This window comes from Musa acuminata, chromosome BXJ1-5 (genome assembly GCF_036884655.1).
Source record: "Musa acuminata AAA Group cultivar baxijiao chromosome BXJ1-5, Cavendish_Baxijiao_AAA, whole genome shotgun sequence".
Classification (NCBI taxonomy): Eukaryota; Viridiplantae; Streptophyta; class Magnoliopsida; order Zingiberales; family Musaceae; genus Musa; species Musa acuminata.
In genome coordinates, this window is record NC_088331.1 from 25110673 (window position 1) to 25121302 (window position 10630).

The 10630-nt window shown below is 40.7% G+C and overlaps 1 non-coding gene across 1 annotated transcript; it reads left to right on the plus strand.

Annotated features, from left to right (window-relative positions):
• Nucleotides 1-5760: 5760 nt before the first annotated feature.
• LOC135675278 (small nucleolar RNA snoR77) lies at nt 5761-5890 on the plus strand. The gene has a single exon (XR_010513856.1). It is a non-coding gene; the product is annotated as a small nucleolar RNA snoR77 (small nucleolar RNA).
• The last annotated feature ends 4740 nt before the right edge of the window (nt 5891-10630 follow it).

Here is a 10630-nt window from a genome sequence, read left to right on the forward strand (position 1 = left end):
ACATGCTGTAGACTATAACTATCTGTGGGTACATTATTTGGCATCATTCCCAAGATCTTTAGCTAATAGCAAAATTAAATTTGATAAAAATATATTTTTCTCTTCGGGTGAAGTGCTCGGTTTTGAGTTCATGCTCCATACAGGATCTTGAGTCTCTAATAATCTCTTTCAAGAGCTGTGCATTGTTTGTGTGTTGACATTCAAAGATTCTATTACATCTCTCCTTCCACATCCACCAAATAGCACATCTGAAAATAACCTTTGCCAGTTGTGTAAGAGGCCCTTTTCTTGAGAAACATTGCATAAGGTCGCCTAGTTCTTGGTGCAAGTTTGGTTGCGGCAGTCTATTGAGTTCAAATCGCTGGAGAATCTCCTTCCATATCCATTTTGTATAATCACAAGCAAAATAGAGGTGGTCAACAGTTTCTTCTTGTTGCAAACAAAGGGAGCATCGGTTAACATGATAGATACCTCTTCTTTTCATATTGTCTATTGTAGGTAGTTTATTGAGAAGGGCCTGCCATGTATATAAGGAGTGTCTTTGTGATCCCGGTCGATCCCATGTCCAACTGCTTGGGACCCACTTGTTATTTCTTTGCCTAATTTGATTCCATGCGGATGTGGCACTAAATTTACCATTGTCATGAGGCCAAATAAGTATATCTGAAGAGTTGTTCCTGATTCGAATAGCTATGATAGTCGGCCAAAGTGATAACATTTCAGGAGAAATAGGATTAGGGAGACACCAAGTACCGTTAGCGATGAACTCGGAAACCTTCCAATCTTTGGGAGCCCCAAGATCTTTTCGTATTCTGTCGCCATATAATTGAAATATACTCTTCCCATTCACTCAAGGATCGTACCACATATTAGTACTAGTTCCAGAAGAGATTGCATACGAAATGTGTTTGATTAGCCAATTCCTTGCCTTTAAAATTCCTTTCCAAGCTGTAGAGTGGTATGTTCTTGTTGAAATTTCCCATATTGATTCCTTTGAGAGATACTTAGCAGAAACCCAATGTGACCATAAGGGACATTTGTTTTGTAAAAGATCCCACAATTGCTGTACCAAACCCAATGTGACCATAAGTGGTATGTAATCATGAATCCACTCTACATGATTTAGAAATTGATGTACCAACCCTAACTCCTGCCAGGCTGATGCACCACTCTGCCAAAGCTCGAAGACTGAGCTTGGTGGTTGCATCGCCTGGCAGAGCTCGGAACTTGAGCTCTGGCGGTGCAACCTCTTGGCTGGAGCGGTTGCACCTCCCAGCCTTGCAACCCTGGCGGTTGCACCTCCTGGCTGGGGCGGTTGCACCTCCCAGCCCCACAGCCCAGGCGGTTGCACCTCCTGGCTGGGGCGGTTGCACCTCTCAGCCCCACAGCCCAGGCGGTTGCACCTCCTGGCTGGGGCGGTTGCACCTCTCAACCCCACAGCCCAGGCGGTTGCACCTCCTGGCTGGGGCGGTTGCACCTCCTGGTGCAATCAGGGTCCGAATGGTTCACTCCATTCGACCCACTTTGAATCTTTTCAGGGGCCCAATTGCCCCAAGATTAAGCTAATGGGATCACCTCCCATTTTCATGCTTAATCATCGTGCTAACTACGATTATCTCTTAGACAACTTCTGCAGCTTGCTCCGATGCGTCAATCGCTTCTTCCGGCGAGTTTCCGGCCAACTTCCGTCGATCAACCGATAACCCTCGGTGATCCTTCTGCGGACATCCGGCATACTCCTGGACTTTGCGACGATCCACTTGGCGAGTTCCGACGAGCTTCGCTTGGCAAGCTTCTGGACTTCTCGGATCTGTTCTCTCTGAACCTCCGACGACCGTCCGAACTTCCGTCGAACTCTCGAACTCCCAACGTGATCATGATCTTGACTCCGGCGCAACTCCTGCTGCTTGTCTTAGTCTCATCGTAGTTAATCCTGCACACTTATCTCAACACATAGATTAGATAACAAATGACAATTGACTTCATCATCAAAATCCGAGATTCAACAATCTCCCCCTTTTTGATGATGACAATCAATTGATAAAGGAGTTATCCTTAACTCCCCCTATCTATATGCCATAGTTGAGATAAGTCAACCTTGAATTCAAGACCTAAGAATTCAAGTGACGCATTGATAAGTTAGATCAGTTAAACTTATCAATGCTCCCATCATGATGCCTATCATGATGTATCTCTTCAAGAATTATGTCAAGGCATGACATACATCAACAAGTTTGTATGATAGTGTTTGTAACTAATCATCATGTAATCATATAAAGCTACGAAGGACTTTTTACATGATGCTTACATTTGAGATTTTCTAGCAAGTTTGCATTTTCTATAGAATATCAAATCAAGATATGATGCAAACTATTGCACATGTTCACATATCTCTTGGTGATGCAAGGATGGCATAACATTGTTTATGGCATCACTCAAGTATTTGTAACTATGACATAGATATGATTATGGCAGTTCAGCTATGACATAGTGTTTATCAATTCATATTTTTCTCCCCCTTTGTCATCAACAAAAAGCATGATAGCATGATCAAGCATATAAAGGAAGTCATGACACATATATCTCTTTATTGTTTTTGCTTGACGGAGGAAAGTCATTTTCCAAGGAGTTTTCATAAGAGTGTACGGGAACATCCCATTTTTAGCATACAACCCGAAAAATGAACTTCTTACATGCATTTGGTTAAAAATATTTGTCACATAATTTGCAACATGTTATTTGATCAAGCGTTTGTCAAGGCATGTAATAGTAATAACATCCGAAAAATAATTTTAACTAGTTTAAGTATTTGGACACATCAACATACCTAATTCTCTTCTTATGTAATCAAATTGTTCTTCACATAGGGGTTTTGTGAAGATATCAGCCAGTTGATGTTTGGTATCAATAAACTCTATGGTCACGTCATGATTAGTGACATGATCACGTATAAAGTGATGTCTAATATCAATGTGTTTTGTTCTTGAGTGTTGTATAGGATTTTTAGTTAAGCATATTGCACTCGTGTTATCACATTTAATGGGAATATCTTTAAGATTCACTTTGTAATCTTCTAAAGTGTTTTTCATCCATACAACTTGTGCACAGCATGCACTTGCTGCAATGTATTCAGCTTCGGTTGTTGATAGGGCAACCGAGTTTTGTTTCTTAGATGACCAGGATACAAGGGCATGTCCTAAAAATTGACATGATCCTGATGTGCTTTTTCTGTCTAGTTTACAGCCAGCAAAGTCCGCATCAGCATAGGCTGTTAATTCAAAATTTTCTGTTTTTGGGTACCATAATCCTAGATTGGTAGTTCCATTAAGATATCTGAGTATTCTTTTGACAGCTTTGAGATGAGATATCTTAGGGTCTGATTGAAATCTAGCACAAAGTCCTACACTGAACATAATGTCTGGTCTGGTGGCAGTGAGGTAAAGTAAACTTCCTATCATACCCCTATAGGTTTTTTGATCGAAGCTTTCTCCATTCTCATCAATTTCTAACTTAGTGGAGGTGCTCATAGGAGTGTCAATGGCTTTTGAATTATTCATTTTGAACTTCTTTAGCAAACTTACAGCATATTTGGTTTGACTAATAAAGATGCCATTGCTTAGTTGTTTGATTTGTAGGCCTAAGAAGAATGTTAACTCTCCCATTAGACTCATTTCGAATTCATGACTCATAGTTTTCGAAAAGGATTCACAAAGAGATTCATTTGTAGAACCAAAGATAATGTCATCAACATAAATCTGAACAATGAGAAAATCATTTTCAAAATTCTTGATAAACAATGTAGTATCAACCTTGCCTTTTACGAAATTATTTTCAATGAGAAAAGAGCTAAGTCTCTCATACCAAGCCCTTGGGGCTTGCTTTAAACCATAGAGAGCTTTAGTTAATCTAAACACATGATTAGGGTAGCCATTATTTTCAAATCCAGGAGGTTGTTCAACATAAACTTCTTCGGAAATGAAACCATTTAGAAAAGCGCTTTTAACATCCATTTGAAATAACTTAAAATTATTGCAACTAGCATAGGCAAGGAGCATCCTTATGGCTTCCAATCGAGCCACAGGTGCGAAGGTTTCTTCGTAATCGATACCTTCTTCTTGGTTGAAACCTTTGGCCACTAATCTAGCCTTGTTTCTAACCACGATACCATTTTCATCTTGCTTGTTTCTAAAGACCCATTTAGTACCAATTACTAAATGGTCATTTGGCCTAGGAACAAGCGTCCACACCTCATTTCTCTCAAATTGATTTAATTCATCTTGCATTGCGATAATCCATGAATCATCTTTCATGGCTTCATCAACACATTTGGGTTCAATTTGGGAGAGAAAAGCGGCGTTGGCACAAAAGTTTTTAAAAGAAGATCGTGTTTGAACCCCTTTTGATGTGTCTCCTAGGATTAGCTCCTTAGGATGAGCATCTATATACTTCCAATCCTTGGGTAAGGATGTTTTGGAAGTGGATGCAACCAAGTTGCTAGTTGGAGACGGGGTTTCGTTTAAATTCAAGGAATCAAAATTAATATCATCATCAAGATCATTTTTCTTAATTTCTGAAATCTCATTGAAAACGACATGGATGGATTCTTCAATAATTAAGGTTCTTTTATTGAAGATGCGAAAAGCTTTAGAAACCGAAGAATAACCAAGAAAAATTCCTTCATCAGATTTAGCATCGAATTTTCCTAAGTTATCCTTTTCATTCAAGATAAAACACTTACACCCAAAGACTTTAAAATATGAGACATTGGGTTTTTTGTTATTCCATAACTCATAAGGAGTTTTGGTGAGTAAGGGTCTTACTAGGACTCTATTTAAAATATAACATGCAGTGCTTACAGCTTCGGCCCAAAAATATTTGGGTAGGCTATGTTCATTCAACATGGTTCTAGCCATTTCTTGCAAATTTCGATTTTTTCTTTCTACTACCCCATTTTGTTGAGGATTTCTTGGAGTAGAGAAGTTATGGTTGTATCCGTTGAGTTCACAGAATTCTTGGAAGTCATGGTTTTGAAATTCTCCACCGTGATCACTTCTAATTGACGAAATCATAGATTCCTTCTCATTTTGAACAAGTTTACAAAACTTGGTAAAATGTCTAAAGCATTCATTTTTTTGTTTTAAGAAGTAGGTCCATGTATATCTGCTGTAGTCATCAATAATGACAAAGGCGTATTTGCTACCTCCTAGACTCGATGTAGAGATTGGTCCGAACAAGTCCATATGGATCAATTGTAAGGGCCTAGAGGTGCTTATTTGATTCTTAGCTTTGAAGCTACCCCTAATTTGCTTACCTAATTGGCAAGCATCACATACATTATCTTTGATGAACTTGATATGAGGAATTCCTCTTACAAGTTCTCTAGATGATACTTGATTGATTAGTTTCATGCTAGCATGACCTAATCTTCTATGCCATAGCCAAGCATCCTCATTCATAACGGCAAAGCACATTTCATCACATAAGTCATTGATGTCAATAGTGTATACGTTGTTTTGTTTTAATGCAATCATAGATATATTTTTGTGTGGTTTTTCAATGATGCAGGCATTAGATTCAAATCTTATAATATATCCTTTATCACATAATTGACTAATGCTCAAGAGGTTATGTTTTAAACCATCAAGCTTCCTCCATGCCGTAGACGCAGGTTCACGAGTCTCTTCTTTCATGCCATCCTCGACTCTTCCGGCGTTTGTGTTTTCTTATTCTTGTGATCTTTGATGGATCGAGCAAGCATTCAGGCAGCCCCTTTGCCGGATCATGGCATTGGTGGTGTTGATTTGCTCGGAGAACAAATCAAGCTTTTGCTCTTCAGATCGGCTGAGAGATTTCTTCTCCTTGATGCTGGTCTAGTAAGCCTTAGCACATCTCCTAATTCACCATTTACATCGAGTAGCGGCGAGGCGCGACACTGTAGCGGCGACCAGATCTAGGGCGACGGTACTGTAGCGGCGGCGACACTGCAGCGGCAACCAGATCTTGGTCGACGTTACTGTAGCGGCGGCGACACTGCAGCGCGACCAGATCTAGGGCGACACAACCAGATCTAGATCTGGGTCGACGTTACTGTAGCCCGACGACACTGCAGCGGCGACCAGATCTGGGTCGACGTTACTGTAGCGCCGACGACACTGCAGCGCGACCAGATCTAGGTCGAAGGTACTGTAGCGGAGACGATACTGCAGCGGCGACCAGATCTAGGGCGACGGTACTGTAGCGGTGGCGACACTGCAGCGGCGACCAGATCCAGATCTAGGTCGACATACTGTAGCGCCGACGACACTGCAGCGCGATCAGATCTGATTCGACGGTACTGTAGCGGCGACGACACTGCAGCGGCGACCAGATCTAGGGCGACGGTACTGTAGCGACGATCTGAAATTCTGCAGCGGTGACTTTTCCCTATGGTGACGATTCTGTAGCGGTGACCAGAAGAGGGATCAAACATGGCATCGACGGCCCCTAGGGCTGGCGACGGTGGCGGGAGGGTTGAAACGATGGCAAGACTCCCTACCGTTATCCCTCAAGTTGCTCCTCCACCATATCCTCTCCAGAGAGAAACTCCTTCGATGAAGCAGCATCGAAGCAGGTCGCGCTCTAGATCGCGGCAGCCTGCTCTAATTTCCAATGACCCTCGGCCTTGGACTAGCCTATTCAAGGCTCCGGTTGGAAGTCCAGATCTAAGCTTGGAATTCATTACGCCAGAAGTTCAGGCTGATAAGAAGATTGCTGTATACGAGACTGCTGATTCAGCAGAGCTTATTGAGACATGGTCAATGGCGATTGTTGGCTATGTGGTAGGTCTCAAAACATCTTATTTCCCATTATCCTCATTTATCAAAACTCGATGGGGAATATCGTCATTTGATCTTCATATGCTGGAAAACGGATTCTTTGTTTGCAAGCTACACTCTGAAGAAGATTTGCAACGAATCCTCGAAGGATTCTGGACTATCCGCGGTCATCCAATGATTTTACGACGTTGGTCTCCTGATGTCCGTTTGGAGTTAGATAGCCTACAGTCTATTCCATTATGGGTATCCTTTCAAGGACTGCCTCTACATCTTTGGAGTCGACGTTTTATTGCAAAGTTATGCAGCACTCTGGGACAGCCACTCTACATCGACAAAGCAACAGCAGCTCAGACGAGATTAGCATTTGCACGAGCATGTGTGCTGGTTTCTTCCGATGAAGATCTTCCTAATGAAGTTTTCTATCGCGATCTTGACGGGAACACTCGGAAGGTACATGTCTCATATTCCTGGAAGCCACAACGATGTCAGCGTTGCTTATCTTTTGGTCATGCAAATGGAGCTTGTCAGCAAACCCCACAACCAACCACAAAGGTCTATCGACCACGTCAAGCACCTCAGCAACTAAGTGATTCTTCTCTAATGGCAGTAGCACCGATGGTGGCGAAAACTATTGAGCATTCCGACTCGCAAGGAAAGCACCGCGGACAGAAGGACAATTCCAAAACTTTATCTCTTCCTATAATGTCAGAGCCTTCCACAACAGAGGTTTCCCATGGTACTAGTGGACAGGAGAAACATAAGTCAGGAACTTCATCTCTTCTAATATCATCGGATCCATCCACAATAGCTCAACGAACTCAGGCCCAAGCAAATCTCGCTAGCAACGATATTCTTCCTCAACAAACTCAGGCCACAACAAACATCGCCAACAAGGATATTCCGACTCAACAAACTCATGCCCCAACAAACCTCTCTAGCCACGCTGCTCCAACAAGTACTATCCAGGATATTGTGCTGCAACAATCTTATCGAGCTTCAACAAACCCTGCCAATCAAGACCACATGATTCAAGGTACTTTAAAGTTTAAAAATCTGCAAGCTGTAGATGAAGTGGATAAATATAGGAATAAAGCCATAAAAGGTAAGGATATTGTGCGGGAAGAAAATACAAAACCGAAGGATAAGAAAAAGGATGGTACAATCCATCCAAAGTCGTAGGATGAATACCTTACTACCTTTTCATTTGTTTATTACTAATGAAGATAACATGCTGGAATGTTCGCGGACTTAATAAGTCGGAGAAATGTCGGGAGCTCAACAGAATAATCAAGTCTGCCGCATGTGATATTGTTATTCTAGTGGAAACGAAAATTAAACAATCGCGCGTTCAAGCTCAAAAGAATTTAATATGGCCGGACGCAGAACTGTTTACCAATGACTCAAATGAAACTTTTGGTAGAATATGGGTCTTATGGAATCCTAACTCTATTAATGCTTGGTTTATTTCTGCTACTGATCAATTCATTCATCTTAAGGTAGAGGATAAAAAGAATGGCTGTCAATTCAATTTCACTGGTATATATGCTTCAAACAGTATGCAAGAAAGAAATACTCTTTGGTCTGACCTGACTAATATTGTAAATGGCTGTCTCAATGTACCTTGGATTGTTCTTGGAGACTTTAATACTGTTCGGTACACAAATGAAAAAGTGGGGGGTAGACAACTTTCAGAAAGTCAGCTTCAAAGTTTTAATGATTACATTGACACTGCAGCATTGTTTGATATGAAATCTGTGGGTAATTGGCTCTCCTGGAGTAATCAAGGTGCTGCTAACAGAAAAATAATGGCTCGACTTGATAGGTGTTTGATTAACCATGAATGGTTAACAGTTTACCCAGATTCACTTCTTGAGTATGGTGCTCCTTTGTTTTCTGACCATTCTTTAATGTATATACACGCAGAAAAAGCGACACCAAGAGGCAAGAAACCGTTTAGATTCTTTAACATGTGGAGTACTCATCCTCAATTTCTTGATGTTATCAGATCTGCTTGGAATGTTAATGTGCATGGATCTCCCCCTTACATCTTATGTCAAAAGCTCAAAGCCTGTAAAGCAGCACTAAAGGAGTGGAATACAAATACCTTTGGCAATATTACCACCAGAGTTCAATTTTGCAGAAAGGAACTAATGTCATTGCAACATGAGCTGCAACTTCAGCCAAATGATGAAAATATTATCTACAAAGAGACGGAAGCCAGAAATAACTTCATGCAAGCCTTAAAACAGGAGGAAAGTTTTGCAAAGCAGAAGTCTCGACAACATTGGCTTACACTAGGGGATTCCAATACTAAATTTTTCTATGCTTCAATTGCTACTCGAAGGGCTGTTAACCGTATCAGCAAATGCAGAGACAAAGATGATAATCTTATTGAGAATTTAGATGAGGTTAAAGCACACACAGAGCAATTTTTTTATTCCTTACTCAATCAAGCTGGGAAACCTAATAACATTCATGTGGAGCCGACTAGAAAACTTGATTCGGAAGCTATTTCAATCCTCAATGCCCCAATTACAGATGACGAAATTGTATGTGTTGTCTTTAAGTCACCAAAGCACAAAAGCCCAGGTCCAGATGGATTTCCAGCTGAATTTTACCAAACTGCTTGGTCTATTATTGGAAATGATGTCATCAAAGCTTGCCAACATTTTTTCTCTTCAGGTCATATTCTTAGAGAGATGAATTGCACTTTTATTTCTTTAATTCCGAAGAATGCAGGGGCTGATTCACTAGAGAACTATCGACCCATATCTTTATGCAACTTTATATACAAGATCATCTCCAAAGTATTGGCAAATAGAATGCAAAAGGTATTACACAAGATCATTAGCCCAAATCAAGCTGCTTTCATCAAAGGGAGAAGTATACATCATAACATTTTGCTTGCTAATGACTTGGTCAAAGATTTGCATTCAAAAGCAAGAGGGACAAAAATCTGCATTAAAGCTGATCTAAGGAAAGCCTTTGATTCAGTTAATAGGAAATTTATCTATAAGATGCTCCTTGATATGAACTTCCCACAGCAATGGATCAATTGGATTCAATCTTGCCTAGAAACTCCAAAGTTTTCGATACTCTTTAATGGCTCACCTATTGGTTTTTTTGGGAGCACGAATGGCATCCGACAAGGTGATCCACTCTCTCCGTATCTCTTTACTATTGCGATGGAAGGACTTAGCTGTATGTTGGAACACGCAGTCTTAAATGACAGCATTAAGGTACCCAGTGCTGGTTCTGTTCATATATCACATATAACATTTGCAGATGACTTACTTATCTTTCTCCAAAATGAACCAACTTCAGTAAAGAACCTGGCTACTATTATGAATGACTTTGGTATGGTTTCTGGACTTCAGTTAAATCATGCGAAAAGTAAAGTATATATGAGCCCTTACGTTGAGGATAAGGTCTTTATTTCACAAACTTTGGGGGTTAGTGAAGGAAGCTTGCCAGTTCCTTATTTGGGTCTCCCGCTCATATCCACAGGCATTCACAAAACCCACTGTCAACCTATCTTGCAAAAAATAAAGAATAGAATTTCTTCTTGGAAAAATAGGTTTCTATCAAAAGCAGGACGACTCGAACTCATCCGTTCGGTATTGCACTCCTACTCTATATATTGGTGTAATGCATTTCTTCTGCCTGCTGGACTTCTCCAAGATATTGAACGGTTATTAATGAACTTCTTTTGGAATGGCACAAATGATAAGGCAATGCATATGGTAAATTGGGATAGTATTTGCAAACCGAAAGATGAAGGGGGGCTAAATTTGAGAAATACTAGAGATTGGAAT